This window comes from Acinonyx jubatus, chromosome B1 (assembly GCF_027475565.1).
Source record: "Acinonyx jubatus isolate Ajub_Pintada_27869175 chromosome B1, VMU_Ajub_asm_v1.0, whole genome shotgun sequence".
Classification (NCBI taxonomy): domain Eukaryota; kingdom Metazoa; phylum Chordata; class Mammalia; order Carnivora; family Felidae; genus Acinonyx; species Acinonyx jubatus.
The window spans coordinates 160,956,594-160,976,169 of NC_069382.1; the positions used below are offsets into that span (position 1 = coordinate 160,956,594).

Genomic DNA, 19,576 nt, shown 5'->3' on the forward strand with positions numbered 1-19,576 from the left:
TTTGCAATGTACATTTACAACTAATCTAAATCCACTTTCAAATAATGCTATACTGTTTCCTCTCACCCTTCCCTTGTATCATTGCTATTTTCCATTTCATTTACATAAGCATACGTAATTGAACACATTGTTGCTAGTGCTTTGAACAAACTGTTGTTAGCTCAATTAAGAATAAGGAGAAGTTTTAATTTTACCTTCGTTACCCCTTCCCTGATGCTTCTCCTTTCTTTATGTACATGAACAGGTCTGCTAGCAACAAATTACCTTGGTTTTTGTTTGAGAAAGTCTTTATTTCTCCATCATTTCTAAAGGATGATTTTGCAGGGTACAGAATTCTAGGTGGTTTTTTCCTGTCAACATTTTGAATATTTCACTTCACTCTCTTTTTGCATGCATGGTTTCTGAGAAATTGGATGTAATCCTTATCTTTGCTCCTTCGTTAGGTAGGGTGTTTACCTTGTCTGGCTTCTTTCAGGACTTTTTATTTTGGATTTTCTGTAGTTTGAGTGTGATATGCTTGGTTGTAGTTCTTTAGTACGTATCCTGCTTGGTGGTCCCTGAGCTTCCTTGATCTGTAGTTTGGTATCTGACGTGAATTCGAAAAAATTCTCAGGCATTATTGTTTCAAATATTTCTTCTGTTCCTTTCTTTCTTCTTCTATTATTACTGTTATGTATATGTGCCATCTTTTGTAGTTGTCCTGAAGTTCTAGGATATTCTATTCTTTTTTTTTTCCCAGTCTTTTTTGTTTCTTTTTCAAATTGATTCAACTAATTCTTTTTTTTTAACTTAAAAAATATTTTATTCACTTTTGAGCAGGGGAGGGGCAGAGAGAGAGGGGCACAGAGGATCTGAAGTGGGCTTGCGCTGATAGCAGTGAGCTCAATGTGGGGCTGGAACTCACAAACTGTGAGATCATGACCGGAGCTGAAGTTGGATGCTTAACTGACCGTGCCACTCAGGTGCCCCCAGTCTTTTTTCTTTTTTCTTTTTAGTTTTCTAATCTATTATTTTTTTGGGAGTGAGGAGTTTCTATTGAGCTGTCTTCAAGTTCAGAGATTCTTTCCTCAGCCAAGTTCAGGCTACTAATAAGCCAATTAAAGGCATTCTTCGTTTCTGTTAGTGTTTTTGATCTCTAGTTGTTTCGTTTGGTTCTTAGAATTTCCATCTCTCTGCTTACATTGACCCTTTCTTTTTGCATGCTGTCTAATTTATCCATTAGAGCCCTGAAAATATATAAATCATAATTGCTTTGAATTGCCGGCCTGATAATTCCAACATTCCTGCCATATCCCAGTCTGATTCTGGTGTTTACTCTGTCTCTTCGAACCGTGTGTGTGTGTGTGTGTGTGTGTGTGTGTGTGTGTGTGTGTTTTCTTTTAGTATGCATTGTCATTTTTTTCTTCAGAGCTGGACATGATGTACTGATTTTGAGTAAATGGCTGTAAATAGACCTCCAGTAATGTGGTAAAGTGGGGGGAGAGAAGTGTTCTTTGGTTCTATGATGAGGTGTCAGTGTGTTAGTGAGCCTGTGCCTCTGGACTGTGAATTTCGCAAGTGCTTCTCAGTTCTCCCTTTACCCCCTTAGGTAGGAAAGGATGGCTAGAGTGGGCTGGCGTTGGGTATTTCCTTTCCCTCAGGTCAGTTAGGCTTTGGTTAAATAGTTTCTCCTAAAGACTGACCTTGTTAAGAAGAACAGAATGCTTTGGAATATTCTTACCCCCACCCCCTCCCACTGAGAAGCATGAAGGGATTTTTCTCTGATATTCATTGTGAGAACCAGGTCTAGCTCTTGGAGATAAAACTCATAAATAAAAGTGTAGAATTTCTCCTATGACTGGGTCTTCCTGGAGTTTTTAATCTCTCAAAGTTGTCCACACCGAACCTCCAGCAAATTGTCAGTTAAAGTTCAGGTTTTCTTACCCTGGCACTGATTTCCATGGAGGTTTCTGTTCCATAAGGTGTGACTCTGTATTTGTCTGTTTCTTCAATTCTGGGAATTCTGATTTGCCCTATGACCTCACTGTTCTCCTGCATCTAAGAAGAGTTATTGTTTTTTCAGTTCATCTTTTTACTTTCTGTTAGGATGAAGTAGTGACTTCTAGAAGAATGATGGTATTATTACTAAGGTACAATGTTGGGGGCAGGTGAAGATTTAAGGAGATGTATAAAGAGTTGAGTTTGAGATCCTATTTGATGTCCAAATGGATGGTTGGATTTTTGAGCTTAGTGCTCAGGAGAGAGAGTGGGGTTAGAGACACCGTCTATATGCTGACAATCCCAAATTTGAATTTAAGGCCTTGAGACTGGATAAGGTCACTTAGAGGTAAATGCCAGTGGACAAGAAGGCCAACAACTGACCTTGGGCTCTTCAATGTTCTGAGCTGGGAAAGAGGTGGAGGAAGACCATCTCATAGGAGGAGGAAGAAAACCAGGAGTGTGGCATTTTGCAGTCCAGGCGAAGACAGTCTTTCAAAAAGGAGGGAGGGAGGTGCTGCTGTGGAGTCAACTGAGATGAGGCCTGATATTGACCGTTAGATTTCATGAGGCATGGAGGTCATTAGTGACATCAACAAACAGTCCTGTGGACTGGAAGGTAGAAAGCCTTGCAACGGATAGATGAGAAAAGAGGGTGAAGAGAAGCTAGTAAAATACTGTACAGAGACAACTGTGTGGGAGACTTTTACTACAACAGGGAGCAGAGAGATGCTCTAGTCATGGACAGGGGTTTTGTGGTCAAGGGAGGTAGACGTTCTGATCATTAATTCCAGATGTGTGTGTATGTATGCATGGCTTTTCCCACACCACCAGGCAATTCTCAGACACCTGCTGTGTGGCCTACAATTCAACTCAGTTCCGACACTACTTGGACATATCAGCAGATCCTACAGTTGAAGGACCGAGTCCTACAACACCACGTCCCCATGTCCACTCCCGCCCCCACGGACACACTTCAGACACCAGTCCAGGTTGTCAACCTGGGTTTCTGACCTATTGGCTGTAGGTTAGAGGTTCCAGAAAATTCCTCCTCGGGTTCAATTCATTTGCTGGAGTGGCTCACAGAACTTGAAGAAACATTTTATTTATTAGATTACTAGTTTATTATAAAAGGATACAGAGCTGGGACAGCCAGGTGGGAGAGCTGCACAGGGCAAGATATGGGCAGAGGGCCCAGACCTTCCCTGCCCTCATAGTGTGCCACTGTCCCCTTGTCTGCACATATGCAACCCGGAAGCTCTCCAGACAGACCTCATCCTTTTGTGTGTTCATGGAGGTTTCATGACACAGGCATGTTGATTATATCTCTGGCCGTTGGCGATGGATTCATTCTCCAGTCTCCCCCCTGACGCCGGGTGAAGGGCAAGGTGACACTGAAAGTTCCAGCCCTCTAATCATATGGTTGCTTCTCCTGGCAATTAGTTCGGATCCTTAGGTGTGGCCCCCAAGTCACCTCATGAACAACAAAAGACACCTTTAAGTCTCTCATCACTTAGGAAATTCTAAGGGTTTTAGGAGTCCTATACCAGAAATGGGATGAAGACCAAATATGTATTTCTTAGTATAAATCACAGTATCATGGGAGGCCTCTTTTTTTTTTTTTCTTCCCTTAAGGTAGGGATCATATAATATGTTTGTATGCTGATGGGCATGGTCCCTTGGGAATGTAGAAAAAAGATGTAGATTTTTGTCACCTTGAAACCGATATTCTCAGTTTTTTAAAAACTATTTTTTCTTTTTCTTTTTTGAGAGAGAGAGAAACAGAGCGTGAGTGGGGGAGGGGTAGGGAGAGAGGGAGACACGGAATCTAAAGCCAGCACAGAGCCTGACGTGGGGCTCGAACTCACCAACTGTGAGATCATGACCTGAACCGAAGTTGGTTCCTTAACCAACTAAGCCACTCAGGTGCCCCAGTTTTCAAATATTTTTGATAACTTTCATTTATTTATTTGAGGGAGAGCTGGAGCTCAAGCATGAACCGGGGAGGGGCAGAGAGCAAGGGAGAGAGAGAGAGAGAGAGAGAAAATCCCCAGCAGGCTCCACATTCTCAGCATAGATCCGGGCTCCCTGATACTCTCAGTTTTAAAAAGTAGCTTGGAGATGGTTGGTGTTGGGTTGGAAGTTTTCTCCACCCTGCCCTCTTTGTAATTTTCTTTTCTTTTTCTCTTTTTGGCTTGCTTAATTTCATTGTGTATCTTGATAGATTTTTATCTTTCACATTTCTGGTAAATGGTGATTATTAGGAAGTTGAACCAATTGTGTATAAAAAAAAAATGTAAAAGACATTTAGCAGGAATGTGTTTCCTAAGACCCATTGTTTACCACAAAAAGGAAACCACTGACTTCTTATTATATCAGCGAAGATAAAATTATTTTGTGAACACAGTACTTCTCTTATGAGTAAGAGTGCTCATATTGTGCTCAAAAGAAATTATTTTCTGCAAACAATAAATTAGTGGGAATTGTAGACTTTGTTATAAGTGGGGATTTATTTAGTCAGAGTCCTTAAAAATCAGATTTTGCTTCATAACATTTTATATTCTAATTGTGGATGTACTTGCTGTAATTTAAATTATGAAAAAATAATTTAAGCAAGTTAAATGTTAGGTATTTAATTCATAATGTCTTGAAATGTAATAAAAGTCGTAACTAATTTGAGGGAGAAAATATAGCAATACAGGATGGTGGGAATATTTACTTTCATTCTGAAGCAGAAGGAAATCAAATTACTGTAAATATAGCTAATATTATAGGGAGAATATAGTTAAGGTGTAAGTAGACTATCACAACCTTGTGATATCGCCCTTTCTATTGTAAACTCATGCTTAGTAGAAAAGTCCTCAGGTGAAGTTTGATGGAAACAATAAAACTTATAGAACATAAGAATGTTCTAACAGATTTGGGCTCACTGGAAAACAAGCCTGCTTGGACTTTTCATTTGGAATTTTATCCTCTACCCTGGCCTTCCAATGCCTTCCACCTCCCCTCCCTGCTGGGGGCAAAAATCTCTAAATATATCTTTGGCAGTAATAAAGTCTCCTAATTTCTGAGTATCTAAAGAAATGTACCTATGGGGGCACCTGGGTGGCTCAGCCGGTTGAACATTTGACTTTGGCTTAGGTCATGATCTCACCGTTTGTGGGTTCGAGCCCCGCATCGGGCTCTGTGCTGACAGCTTAGAGCCTGGAGCCTGCTTCGGATTCTGTGTCTCCCTCTCTCTCTCTGCCCCTCCCATGCGCATGCTCTCTCTCTCTGTCAATAATAAATAAACGTTAAGTAAATAAATAAATAAATAAATAACCCCTTAATGTATTTGCTTCATTACCATATTCTCCACCAGAGTATAAACTCAGTCGGTGGCTCAGTCAGTTAAGCATCCAACTTCAGCTCAGGTCATGATCTCGGAGTTCGTGGGTTTGAGCCCCGTGTTGGGTTCTGTGCTGACAGCTCAGAGCCTGGAGCCTGCTTCGGAATCTGTGTCTCCCTCTCTCTCTGCCCCCTCCTGCTCGTGCTCTGTCACTTGGGCTCTCAAAAATAAACATTAAAAAAAAAAAAAAGTGTACCTATGGACAAACATCTCAGAAAAGCCAGAGATTGTAAGATGCTTAGTTAAACTATGTTGTATAATATACACAACTTTGTCATATAAATGTGACCCTTCGACTAAAGTAGTGATTTTCAGTGTTTTTGGTCTACGCATAATTGGCACATAAGGAGATAAATAAATGGATATATGGATATATGTCAGGTAAGAACAAAATGGAAATAGGAAAGTAGCATAGGAGGCCTACCTAATACCGCATGGTCCCCTGGGCCCCCTTTTTGTCATTTACCAATCGGGAATGATAATAACACTACCTCCTCAGAGTTGTATGGAGCAGGATGCCTGGTATCAGACTGGATTATCTGGTACCTGTTATTCTTCTTTTTCCTTTCTTTCTGTAATTTGAGTCTTCTAAATCTCTAGGGTATAGAGTATGTTTAAACCATGAGTTTAAACTAGAATCTGTTTAAACCATGTCCTTTCTGTGGTTTTGAAGTTCTTAATGAAAAATGATAACACTCATGAACCTTGAGCACATCATGCTTAGTAAAATAAAATAAGCCAGTCACAAAGAACAAATCCTGTGTGATTCCGCTTGCGTGAGGTTCCCAGAGCAGTCAGACTCCTTGACAGAGAAAGGAGAAAGGAGAATGCTTGTTACCAGGGGCTGGGCGGGGAGGGTGGGGGTAGGCGGGAGAATGGGGAGTTAGTGTTTAATGGGCACAAAGTTTCAGTTTTGCAAGATAGAAGGAGTTCTGGAGATGGGTGGTGGTGCTGTTTGCAAATAGTGTGAATGTACTTAATGCTGCTGACTGCACACTTAATGATTAAGATGGTAAATTATATGTTATGTGTATTTTGCCACAATTTAAAAAAGATAATGAAACTATTGTCTTTTGGTAAGACTTGCCCTCTTTCCCTATTTTTGGTGGATATTACTGAATAAAGTGAATCAAATTGTCCCCCCCTTTTTATTGAGGTATAACTGACATGTACCCCTGTATACATTTAAGGTATACATCATAATGACTTATGACATATATTGTAAAATGATTACGAATCAATTTGGCTCTTGATTAAATAAAGAAATAATGGGTTGCTGCTCTTACATCATGAATCTGTATGAGATTCCCCGTAATTGAAACCTGTTGATGATCAGAAATTCTCATCATCATGACTTTCAAAGGTGTCAAACCTTAAACTGTTACTTCTAGAGCCAAGAGTGTAGTATGGCTGGAAAACACAATTTTTAAATTTTATATGTCAATTTAAAAAATATTTATTGGTTACTTTGTTGAGTGAGTAGCAGTAACATTTGTTGAGTGATATATGTTGGCTCTTCTTAGTTTATACTTCATACTTACAATACTTGCAGTACCCTTTATAGTCTTTGTAAACTAGTCCTTGAAGGTGTGAGAGTTGAGAAATCCAATGCTCTGGTCGGATAAGTGATTTTTTGCTTTAAAAATGATTTTAGAGGAATTTCAGTGCATGGAAACAAAGGGTGGGTATTCCAGATGGAAAAAAGATGTGGGTGTAGGAATGGGATATGTTTGCACGGAGCAGAGTTCAGCTTGTCTGTAGTCTAGAGAATATTAGGAAGATGTGCTCGTAGTTTATTCTCTGCCATTAGGATCTTGACTTTGAGGCTAATTAATTTCTGAACTTTATTCTGTAGGAATTAGGGGTACCACTGTACTACCAAACCAGAGAATTTTGTGATCCTAGTTGTGCACTTGGCAGCAATCTGAGGTTCATTGGAGTAGTGAGAGAGGGGAGGTCAGATACAAGTTAGAATGGGCACTTAAAATTCTTTCAAAGTCATTAGGAAGAGTATTTTAGTATTTAGTATTGGGTCAGAGTGCAAGTGACTGGAAACTGAGAGAAACAGTATACCCATTAGTCATTCCCCATCTTCCTCTCCCCCGCAGCCCTTCAACCACTAATCTGTTTTTTCTGTATGTAGATTTGTCTATTCTAGGCATTTCATATAAATAGAATCATGTAATATGTGGCCTTTTGTGACTAGCTTCTTTGACTTTGCATAGTTTTTAGGATTCATCTATGCTGTAGCATGTATCATTACTTCATTCCTTTTTGTGGCAGAAATATTCCATTGGATGGGATCTATCACATTTTATTTATCCGTTCATCAGTTGATGACCATTGTCTTTTTTTTTCTTTAAATATGATACATAAAATACAAGCCCACCCTTTTTATCATTATATTCAAGGAACATAAATTTACTCTGTCAAATTGCTATAAAAGTGGATGACCATTGTCTTGTTTCTGCCTTTTGGTTATTACAAATAACACTACTGTGAACACTTACGTTTTTATTCTTGCATGGATGTATTTTATCACTTGTTATATACCCAGGAGTCGAATTGCTAGATCATGTGTCACTTGGGTTGTTTTCAGTGTTTCACTTTTACAAACAATCTCACAACAATCTTGCTGTATACTTTATGAGTGTACAAGTACGTGTGTAGGAGAATGTCCCAGAAAGAGGATTGTTGGGTCAAGGGATAAATTCATTCCTAACTCTGTAGATATTGACACCACCGCCAGGAACAGAGGGTGCTTATTTGTTGGGGTACTTTGGGGGTACCTTTTGAAATAAAGGCCGTTCTGGGGTCATTACCCCAAGTCCTATAAGGTATATATCCTCAAGTACTGTGGAAGCACTCCTTTGATGATCCCCCTTGTTTCATTAAGAAACAGGTAATTGTGTTTAGATGGTAGGGAAATTTATAATGTATTTGACAAAGAAGTTAGGGGTGGCAAAGAAATCTTTAGTTTAGAGCCTTTGGAAGACTAATTCTCATTTTCTTGTTTTCTCTCTCCAGATAGATTCTTTCCCTACGTAGTTAAGATACTTATGTAAGTAAGTTCTTCTTGCGCAAGTTCTCAGTTAGAAAAACTTAGCTTCAGTAATGATATTTGTTCTATAAAAACCAGTAAAATGGGACACCTTTTGTTTTAAACATGGGTGCTACTAATAACCAGCCCGAGTATTTTCCTTTTCTCTATTTTTTATCTTCCAGCCTTGAACATTCCATATTCGGCTTCGTACATGGTGAATCACTACGGCTTGCACTACTGTGCCCACTTGCGTGCCTATAAAGTACAACAAGCTCCAGGTCGAAAAAGCTTCTAGATGGATCCTTTCCAAAATTGGTGTCTTTTCTACAAACTCTGTGCCTCAACAACTCTTTCTAAGTGGTAAGGATACGTACTTTTTTTTTTAAAAGAATAATAGAAGTTTGTAAAAATAATTTTTGTGTGGATTGCCTTCCCCTCTATGATGCCTTCTCTTCTTATAATACCTGCCTTTTTTTTTTTTTGCTAACTTAAAAAAATCACGTCTAAAAATAGTAGTAACATCAGGTTTTTGGAGGCTCAGAACATTCCTTCCATGAGATTCTAGGTCCAGGATTATATGTAACATTTATAGAGAATACATTAAAAATACGTAAACATGTGTGAAGTCTGTACTCCGTGCATTCTCCATAATCCCTTATTGTAAGACTGAGGTAGTTTATCCTGTTACGGTCTTTTCCTGTCAGTTTAGGTGCTTTGAGTCCATCCGGTCAAGAACATCGTCTTACTTCCCATTGATGTGTACATTATGTAATGACACATTTTTGGAGATGATAAGAGGAGAGTGACGTCAACTCTTTTTTTTCCCCCCCCGGTACTATGTGTGCCTTTTCGCATTCTAACGTTTTTTGGAAGCATGGATGCTAGTTAGCCGACATGTTTTTTGAACACCTCTGAGATTTCCTCAGTACCTTTTTGTTGTGGGGCAGAGGAGTAAAAGTGAGCAGAACCAGTTGCTGATATGGGAGACATTTGAAAGAAAATCATTGAAGTAGGCTCACTTTGAGTGTCAGGCGACAAATATTTATCAAATGCCTGCTATCGAAGCATGAAAATATATGATGGCGTTTAGTGTTGTAGAGAAGTCAGTCACCAAATGGAAACCATGGCATTAAATGAGGATGCAAGGTCAAGAGGGTGAGTGAAGAATGGGGTACATTTTAGCCCTAGTTCTGATCATTAATTGTATGGTGTTCTTGAGTGCAGGTTAATTAGCCTTAGTAGACCTCAGTTTTCTCATCTATGAAATGAGCGAATTAAACTAAATGTTTTTTCAGGTTTTTTGGTATTTTCATACATCTAACACTTTATGATCATAATGAACAAATTGGTAGATTTTTTTGGTCTTTTGAGGATACCTTTCTTCTGTAACCTATTTGATAGATTTTTAGACTACCTTCTTGGAAGTGTGGGGTTACAATAATGCCTTCACTAACACAACATTTTTCAGTTAATCATTTTGTTTGGAAGTTGAGGTCTTTCATTCTTTCTCTCCACATTTCTCTCCATCCTCTTCTATTGACCTCTAGAATTTTCCTTTATTTGACTCTGATGTTGTCTCTTTTATCATGTTGGTGGCTCTCATCCTGCTTCCTTGATACGTCTAGCATCCATCATTTTCATCTTACCGATTTTCCAATATCACTACGTCTTAGACCGGAGCTCCCAATCCTGGGACCTTTACACATACAGTTACTTGTTGAAATAAGCTTGGGAGAAGGGTGTGATTCTTTGGCAGGGAGCTGAAACCGATTAGTTACCCAGCATTCGTTCATCAGGACTGGAACCCAAAAGTTCTGCCTGCTGCGCACACCCCATCACTTCGTACCTTAGACCTCACCGTCGCCTGGAAGACTTCTAATTTCTGAGGCTTTGGCAAGCTTCCTGTCGTGATCATAACCTCTGTCACATCCCACTTCTTAAATCTGTTTTTAGTATTAATTTTGACTTGTAGTTTCTTGGCATTTGTTTTTGTTTTTGTTTTTGTTTTGTTTTCTTTAACCAGGTGGGCTGTTTCCTAGCCTCATTAGCTTTCCACTTACCCAAACTCCACGATCATTCTTACATCTTATGGTCTCTTGCCTTTTTAAAACTCTGAGGAACACGTCTTAATTAGTTCTCAAAACTAAGTTCGTTGGCCATATATATCCTTTTTCTAGGTGCTTGAAATAGTTGGAAAAGGGCACATAACTCAGTTTGTAAAAGTCATTTGCTTGATCTCTGAACTGGTTCTTTTCAAAGTTGGCTTCTTACCCTTCTTTGGAAAGATCCCACACCTTGTCACGGTCCAGTTGCCTTTTTGGGGTGATCTAGCATACTTCCTGACCTTTTTCCATCAGATTTTTTTCTGTGTCTGAATAAGAAAGATTTTGCCTTATTTTTAATTTTTATCATGGAAAAAAAATTTTAACTTGTACAAAGTAAATAGGCTAGTGTAATGAACCCCTTTGTATTCATCACTCAGGTTTAATAATTATCAAATCATGGCCAAATTGTTTGTTTCTCTTCCATGGACTTCTTTCCCACTCTGTATTATTTTAAAGCAAATCCTAGACATCATATAATTTGTTTATATTCCAGTATGTATTCTTAAAGTAGATCTTCTTTTAAAAAATACAACCACAATACCATTATCATCTTTAAAAAAAAAAAACACAGCAACAATCCCAATGTAATAAAATGTGCAGTTCGTGGTAATTTTGATTATTTCATACATTTCCAAACCAGTTGAGCTGTTTGAATCAGGATCTAGATAAGCCCTCCCTTCATTGCAATTAGTTGATTTTTCTCCTAAGTTCCCCCTGCCTTGTGTCCTTAAAATTTTTGTTGAGCAAATTGGGTCTTTGGGCCGTAGATGTGGATGTTCCTGATTACATTCCTGTGAAGTGATTAAATGTACTCATCTGTCGGTGTGCGTGGCTGGCTTAGTCTGTGGAGCATGCAACTCTTGATCTTGGGGTTGTGAGTTCAAGCCCCCCGTTAGGTGTAGAGGTTACTTAAAAATGCAGTCTTAAAAAAAATAAGCATATTCCTCTGTCCTTTGTTTTTCTTGTTAATTGGCAGTTGGATCCGGAGATTTGCTCAGATTCAGGTTCAATTTCTTTTGGCAAGTGTCTGTCTGGTACACAAGTGTTTAGTCGTCTCTCTTAATGCTGATTAGTTGCCGTTTATGCTCAATGCTTTAGATGAGAGAATGCCAAACGGTCTCTGTAAGGGGCCAGATCGTGTATTTTTAGGCTTTGTGGGCCATCTGGTCTCCTCTGATACAGTTACTATACTCTGCCCTTGTAGTGGGAAAGTAGCCATAGACAAAATGTGAATGAATGGCCATAGCTGTGTTCTAATAATACTTTATTTACAAAAACAGGCAGTGGGCTCCCTGCTTTAGGTCTATTAAATAATTAGGGGTTGCAAGACGTAACACTGTAACTTTACTGTTCACTTATTATGTGAAATCTTCTATAAAGGGAAACTGTTCCTCATGTACTATTTGTTACCTAGTAGTGCAGTATGTATAGGAAAGGTTGGAGAAAAGCTTGATAGTTTCTTCTGACTTACCAGTTTCAAAACAATGAGTTGGTTATATTAGCCTTCTCCAGTAGTGATCAGTTAGGGTCGCCTCTTCTTCCCTAGAGTCATTATGGACTCTTAGATTTAAACATACTGAATTTTGAAAAATTCATTGTCTTTTTTTTTTTCTTTGCTGCTTAAATTATTTAATCTTGGACCAGTGGGAGCCTTTTAAAGTTGCTGAGTTATTTTGACATGACTCTAGTAGTTTGTGATAGCTTCTTTGATTATCTGGTATGACAAGGATTTCTAGGCACATCATGTACATTTCCTCCCTACACCTGATATTGCTGGACCCAAAAGGACCCCTGATTCCTTTACTGGGGAGTAGGATTTCAAGACTACAATCTGGCCTCTAGAGGTTCTTATTTCTAATGGATTGACCATTGTCACTAGATCTTTTCAGTTGTCAAAATTAGGAAAAAAATTTTTTTAAGATTAAGAACCTCATGAGTTTATACTGGTATTTCCAATTCTGTTTCAGCTCTATAAGATTTTTGCTCAGTCTTTTATTTTACATCTGTATCTTTTTTTCTTAGCTAAGAATTCTGGTTCTCAATGACACCAGGGATAATACTATCAGAACTGGGTGCCTCATGTGTCTCTGTGTTCCCATTGGTAATGTGTGAAAGTGCCTATTTGTCTATGCATAACCTCAGCAACAGAATATGTTGTCAAACTTTTGTTTTTTTACTGAATGGAATATCACTGTTAGGTTAATTTCACTCATCTCATGCGTGAAATTGAATATCTTTAACTTTAAAAATTTCCTTATAGACATTTTATTTTATTTACTTTTTAAATGTTTATTTATTTTTGAGAGAGACAGAATTTGAGTGGGGGACGGGCAGAGAGAGAGGGAGACACAGAATCTGAAGCAGGCTCCAGGCTCTGAGCTGTCAGCACAGAGCCCAATGCGGGCACTGAACTCACAAACTGGGAGATCATGACCTGAGCTGAAGTCGAACGCTTAACCCACTGAGCCACCCAGGAGCCCTATACACGTTTTAGCATCATTTAAATTAACAACAATTTTTTTTAAAGATCGTCTTATACCAAGTTTACCTTGAGGTACACATTGGGCTGAATGTATTTTTATATGGTTAGGAGGCATTTGCATTTTTCTTTACTGTTAACTGTCCATTTTTGTAAGCCTCGTTTTCTTCAGGTTTGTTGATATTTGCTATTTTATAAGCCCTTTACATATTAGGAATATAAACCTTTTGTCTGTTTTCTTCTTCCTCCCACTTAAATAGAGGTTTGTCTTATCTGCTCATAGCTTGCTTTATTTTGCTTCTCCTTTTCCAGTAATGTTACATTTATTCTTTTGGCTGAGTGATCATTCACTGGTGATTCTACAGCTCAGACCTAATTCACTATTTCTTCAACTCAATATTCCCCAGGTAGAATTCCACTTTATCCACAGATTTGATGTTCCTGTGTTCCCTTTATTAGGTAATGGCATTGTTATTTTCCCAGTCAAGAACTCAAAGTGGTCTCTTGTGGTATATTTATTATTCAGCACGTGCTTGTTTTTTTTTTTTTTTTTAAAGAAATTTATTTATTTTTTTTTTTACATTTATTTTTGAGAGACAGAGGGAGACAGAGCACAAACAGGAGAGGGGCAGGAGAGAAGGAGAGACAGACTCCAAAGCAGGCTTCAGGCTCCCAGCTGTCAGCACAGAGCCCGACGTGGGGCTTGAACCCATGAACTTTGAGATCATGACCTGAGCTGAAGTTGGACGCTCAATCGACTGAGCCACCCAAGCACCCCCAGCAGGTGTTTGTTAAGTACCTGCCAGGTGCCAGGTACTGGGCTAGGTATAGGTAACAAATAGTTATAATCCTACATCTTAGGAATAGTCTAATGGGGAATAGATATTAATCAAATATATACATAAACCCATGTCTGCATGTGTGTAAGTATTCCAAGAGAGACTCTAAAGGTTGGGACATGGTACTAGACTAGAGAGTTTAGGTGGGTAGGTCTTTGAGGGAGGGACATTCAAATTGAGATTTGAAGACCGGTTAGGGTTCCGCCTGGTGAAAAACACCAGGGTGCCAGTTTGCGGATAAAGGAAAACAGTGTGTGAAGGATCCTGAGGCAGGAAAGAAGTTGAACGTCTAGGAAGTGAAAAGTCCAGTTTGGTCTGTAGGGAGGCGGGGTGGAGGGCCTTGAGATGCAACTTGATTTAGTTTGTAAAACAATCACTCCCAGCTGTAGTGGGGCAATGTATGGGAGGGAGAACTTTAGGAGGCTGTGGTCATATTTGTGAAAAGTGATGGTCCCCCATTCGTTCAGTTGTGAATTTCTTTCGGTTCTACTTCGGTGCTTTGTTGGTGTCTCCCACAGCCTTAGTTCAGAAAGTTATCTGTTGGCTACTCCAGTAGGTGTTTACCAACTGGTCCTGCTCATTCAGCCTTCTTTCCCATATGCTTCTAAAGGTAACTTTTAGAAATCACAGGTCCATTTATATTACTTACTTCGTCAAAAACTCATGGTGGCTCCCTGTGTTGGTTACTTTTGTGTGTCAGCTGGACTAGGCTAACGGATGCCTAGAGAGCTGGTAAAACATTATTTCTGGGTATGTCCGTGAGGGTGTTCCCGGAAGAGATTAGCATTTAAATGAGTAGACTGAGTAAAGAAGGTCCACCCTCACTGCTGTGGGTGGGCATCACCAATCCACTGAGGATCCAAATAGAACAAAAAGGCAGAGGAAGAGTGAATTTGCTCACTCTCCTTGAGCTGGGATTTCCATCTTCTGCTGTCCTCAGACATTTTAGCTTCAGGTTCTTGGGCCTTTGGAGTCTGGGACTTATACATATTTATTTATTTTTAAATTTATTTATTGTTTAATTTACATCCACGTTAGTTAGCATATAGTGCAACAATGATTTCAGGAATAGATTCTTTAATGCCCCTTACCCATTTAGAACATCCCTCCTCTCACAACCCCTCCAACAACTCTGTTTGTTCTCTATATATGAGTCTTTTATGTTTTGTCCCCCTTCCTGTTTTTATATTTTTGCTTCCCTTCCGTTATGTTCATCTGTTTTGTATCTTAAATTCCGCATATGAGTGAAGTCATATATTTGTCTTTCTCCGACTAATTTTGCTTAACATAGTACCCTCCAGTTCCATCTATGTAGTTGCAAATGGCAAGCTGTCATTCTTTTTGACTGCTGAGGAGTAATACTCTGCAATACACACACACACACACACACACACACACACACCTTCTTTATCCATTCATCCATCGATGGACATTTTGGGCTCTTTCCATACTTTGGCTATTGTCGATAGCACTGCTATAAACGTTGAGGTGCATGTGCCCCTTCGAAACAGCACACCTGTGTCCTTTGGATAAATGCCTAGCAGTGCAATTGCTGGGTCGTAGGGTAGTTCTAGTTTCAGTTTTTTGAGGAACCTCCATACTGTTTTCCAGAGTGGCTGCATCAGTTTGCATTCCCAACAGCAGGGCAAAAGAGATCCTCTTTCTCCGCATCCTCGCCAACATCTGTTGTTGTCTGAGTTGTTAATTAATGTTAGCCATTCTGACAGGTGTGAGGTGGTATCTCATTGTGGTTTTGATTTGTAATTCCCTGATGATGGGTGATGTTGCGTATTTTTTCATGTGTCGGTTGGCCATCTGGATGTCTTCTCTGGAGAAGTGTCTATTCATGTTTTTTGCCCATTTCTTCACTGGATTATTTGTTTTTTGGGTGTTGAGTTTGATAAGTTGATTATAGATTTTGGATACTAACCCTTTATCTGATATGTCATCTCCCATTCCGTCAGTTGCCTTTTAGTTTTGCTGATTGTTTCCTTTGCTGTACAGAGGAAGCACAGCAAAGGATGTGCTTTATCTTGATGAGGTCCCAATAGTTCATTTTTGCTTTTGTTTCCCTTGCCTCCGGAGACATGTTGAGTCAAGAAGTTGCTGCGGCTGAGGTCAAAGAGGTTTTTTGACTGCTTTCTCCTTGAGGATTTTGATGGCTTCCTGACACATTTAGAGCATTCAATATTTGATTTCTATGGTGGTGGAGAATGGCCAATAAAATCATGACCATGTAGCATATCTAAATCTCTTCTTTTACCTGAGATGTCTTGTAGACGAACTTCTACTTGGCTAACCTGTTATTGGGATCTTGCTAGCTTGAAAGCACTAGTCTGCATGTTGACAATATTAGTATACTTGATTCTCATATGTGATTTTGTTTGTATATCAGAGCCAGCCAGCATGTTTCTTTTGTGAAGAGAAGAGTCCTATCATATACTGCCTGCAGACTTGGAAAAAATGATCTTATGTGCTCCATCTTTTTGTTGTTGTTGTTGTTTTAAGTTTATTTATTTTGAGAGAGAGTGCCCATGAGCAGGGGAAGGGCAGAGTGAGAGGGAGACACAGATTCCCAAGCAGGCTCTGCACTGCTAGCACAGAGCCCGATGCAGGGCTCACACGAGTCATGAGGTCATGACCTGAACCAAATCAAGAGTCAGATGCTTGGGGCGCCTGGGTGGTGCAGTCGGTTAAGCGTCCGACTTCAGCCAGGTCACGGTCTCGCGGTCCATGAGTTCGAGCCCCGCGTCAGGCTCTGGGCTGATGGCTCAGAGCCTGGAGCCTGTTTCCGATTCTGTGTCTCCCTCTATCTCTGCCCCTCCCCCGTTCATGCTCTGTCTCTCTCTGTCCCCCAAAAAATAAATAAACGTTGAAAAAAAAAATTCCCAAAAAAAAAAAAAAAAAAAAGAGTCAGATGCTTAAGCAACTTAGCCACCCAGGTACCCGTCCATCTTCTTTTATTTTTACAAGTTTTCCTCTTTTCCTCATGTTTCTTTCTCTTTCCCTCCTATAAATGAGACTAAGTCACTTTGCCTGGTAATATAGCTTAGTATTGTGTAACTGTACCACATGCCTTGTGCTGCCTTCTCATATGAGGTCCTTTCTCATTATAACGGACATGGGGTTTATATAGATTTGTTTTACATGTGACTTTTCACAGATTAATGTAACTTTTAGTCTCTTTGGATCACTTCTTGAATTAAATGGCTATTTTTGTCCTCTAATACGTATTGATGCAATAAAACGGGAGATTATAATAATTTTAATAATTCCATCCTCAATGGGATTTCTTTTTGTCATTGGAAATGCAGTACGGTCTAAACCTCCTAAATCTGTTTTAAAAGTGAATTTCCTAAAGTCACATTACAAATTTTTGGTGTTTCAGCGCTATTAAAGTAACGGGAAGTGTTTTGGTTATATTATTTTAAGGGAAAAATATCTTAATGGAAATTTTTAGTGAGCTTGCTTAAATTAGGACAATTAAGTCTTAGTTTCTGCAATATAATTTTGTTAAAAAAATTACTTTGAAACATTAACTAGGGCAGGTGCTTATCGGCAAGAATCAAATTATCTCTTGGTACTGTGATCTTCATACTGCATTTAGTTTGGAGTGATGAAAGTTTTTATTTTGCAAACTGAGAACCTATAAGACAAAAAATGTTTCACGTAGCTCATGGTGTGACAGGTTTATGAAAGGCTTAAGAGATAAAATTGTCCTAAGTGAAAGATTACATTCCACATAGGATTTATGTAACCAGTAGCGAGGGTGAAAAACCTGATGAGGTGGGAGAAATGACTCAGTTCCTAGCTTTGCACTCTCCACTTCTATTTCCTCTCCTTTCTAATCCTACATGAGTATTCCGGTTTCAAATACAATCACAACCTTAATACAGAAGTCCGATATATTAAAAGATACGTGCTTATTGTTTTGCAGTGAGTCCCATTTGCACCATATTGAAACTTGCTATAACACTCCCCTTCTAGGACAGTTGAGGAGAGATGGTCCTAGAACTGGATGAGTCTCAGATTCCATAAAGGCATAGATCTGTCTTATTCATTGTGTCCTTCACTACCTAGCTTGATAAACCACTGGGCTCGACAAAGGTAGCAGAAGTAGGTCTATTTTTATTTATTATACTCTAGCTGGTGTTAGGTTTCTAGAAAGCTTAAAATTTTTTTCTTTCCTTTTTTGCTTTACTCCAATAAATCTTCCAGTTAGTATTTACATCTAGCCTTGTTATGATTTGGACATTATGATTTGGATATATTAAAGTTCTTAAGAACAGGAGCATAACCTATATTAGGAAGTTGGTTCAGAGACAACATTCCAAGGGCATTATTCTGATGACCCTGAACTCCACTAAATGGAGCCAGGGACCAAATATTGTCTTAACATAAAGCAAGATTAAAGGAAATGAAGCAAACCAGGGACCTAGGAGAAAAAGGATGATTTAAGTGCTGTGGAAGGAAGTTTCATTTGAAACCACAGATATGGCAATTGATACTCGTATACTGTGTCAGGTTTTCCCTATAAATGTAGAGACTGCTAATACCGAATTTTGCAGCCAATTGAATTATCACTGGCATTTGAACTGCGAGCATCCATCTTTGGGAAACATTTTAAGTTAAAGATTATTTTAAGAATTCTGGCTGAAACAGAAGAATGTCACTTTCCTTTATAAAGTTGTTCTTGGACTTTTAAGTTAGTAGGAAGACATTAACAGAAGAGGATTGAACTTAGTCTTAAAATAACCTTCTCTGTGATTTGTTGGCCATAATATGATTTCTCCTTCCCCCACCTTTTGTTTTTACTTAAAAAAACATTGATTTCTGGTTTCTTTCCTTCTTTCTTTCTTTTTTGTTTTTGATTTCTAGTCTCATATCACTGTGGTTAGAAAAGATGCTTGATAGGATTTCAGTCCCCTTAAATTTATTCAGACTTGTTTCGTGTCCTACCTGATCTATCCTGGAGGATGTTGCATACATACTTGAGGATGTATATTCTGTTGCTTTTGGATGAAATGTTCTGTATATATCTGTTAGGTCTGTTGGGTCTAACATGTCATTTAAGGTGATGTTTTCTTATTTTCTGTCTGATCTATCCATTGATGTAAGTGGGGTATTAAAGTCCCCTGCTGGGACGCCTGGGTGGCTCAGTCAGTTAAGCAGCCGGCTTCGGCTCAGGTCATGATCTCCTGGTCCACAGGTTCGACCTCCCTGTCGGGCTCTGTGCTGTCTTGACAGCTCAGAGCCTGGAACCTGCTTCAAATTCTGTGCCTCCCTCGCTCTCTGCCCCTCCCCCGCTCATGCTCTGCCTGTTTCTCTCTGTCTCTTTCAAAAAATAAACGTAAAATTGTTAATGTTCTCTGTTGGTATTATATGGCTGTTTCTCCCTTCATGTCTGTTAATGTTTGCTTTATATATTCAGATACTTCTAAATTGGGTGCATAAATATTTATAAACGTTCTAGTCTTTTGTTGGATTGACCCCTCTATCATTATATAGTACCCTTTGTCTCTTGTTACAATCTTTGTTTTAAAGTCGATTTTTTCCTTTTAAAAATTTATTAAAAAATTTTTTTAAATGTTTTATTTTATATTTGAGAGCAAGAGAGACAGAGCAAGAGCAGGGGAGGGCAGAGAGATGGAGACAGACTCTGAAGCAGGCTCCAGGCTCTGAGCTGTCAGCACAGAGCCTGATGCAGGGCTCGAACCCATGAACAGTGAGATCATGACCTGAGCC

The 19,576-nt window shown here is 39.1% G+C and overlaps 1 protein-coding gene across 3 annotated transcripts in view; it reads left to right on the forward strand.

Annotated features, from left to right (window-relative positions):
• Positions 1-19,576, forward strand: part of FRYL (FRY like transcription coactivator) — a 267,508-nt gene that overhangs the window by 30,058 nt on the left and 217,874 nt on the right. For all 3 annotated transcript variants that reach the window (XM_053217387.1, XM_053217385.1, XM_053217388.1), the window contains exon 2: positions 8,591-8,768. The gene's annotated coding sequence lies outside the window, so the exon portion shown is untranslated. The remainder of the gene's footprint in view (positions 1-8,590; positions 8,769-19,576) is intronic.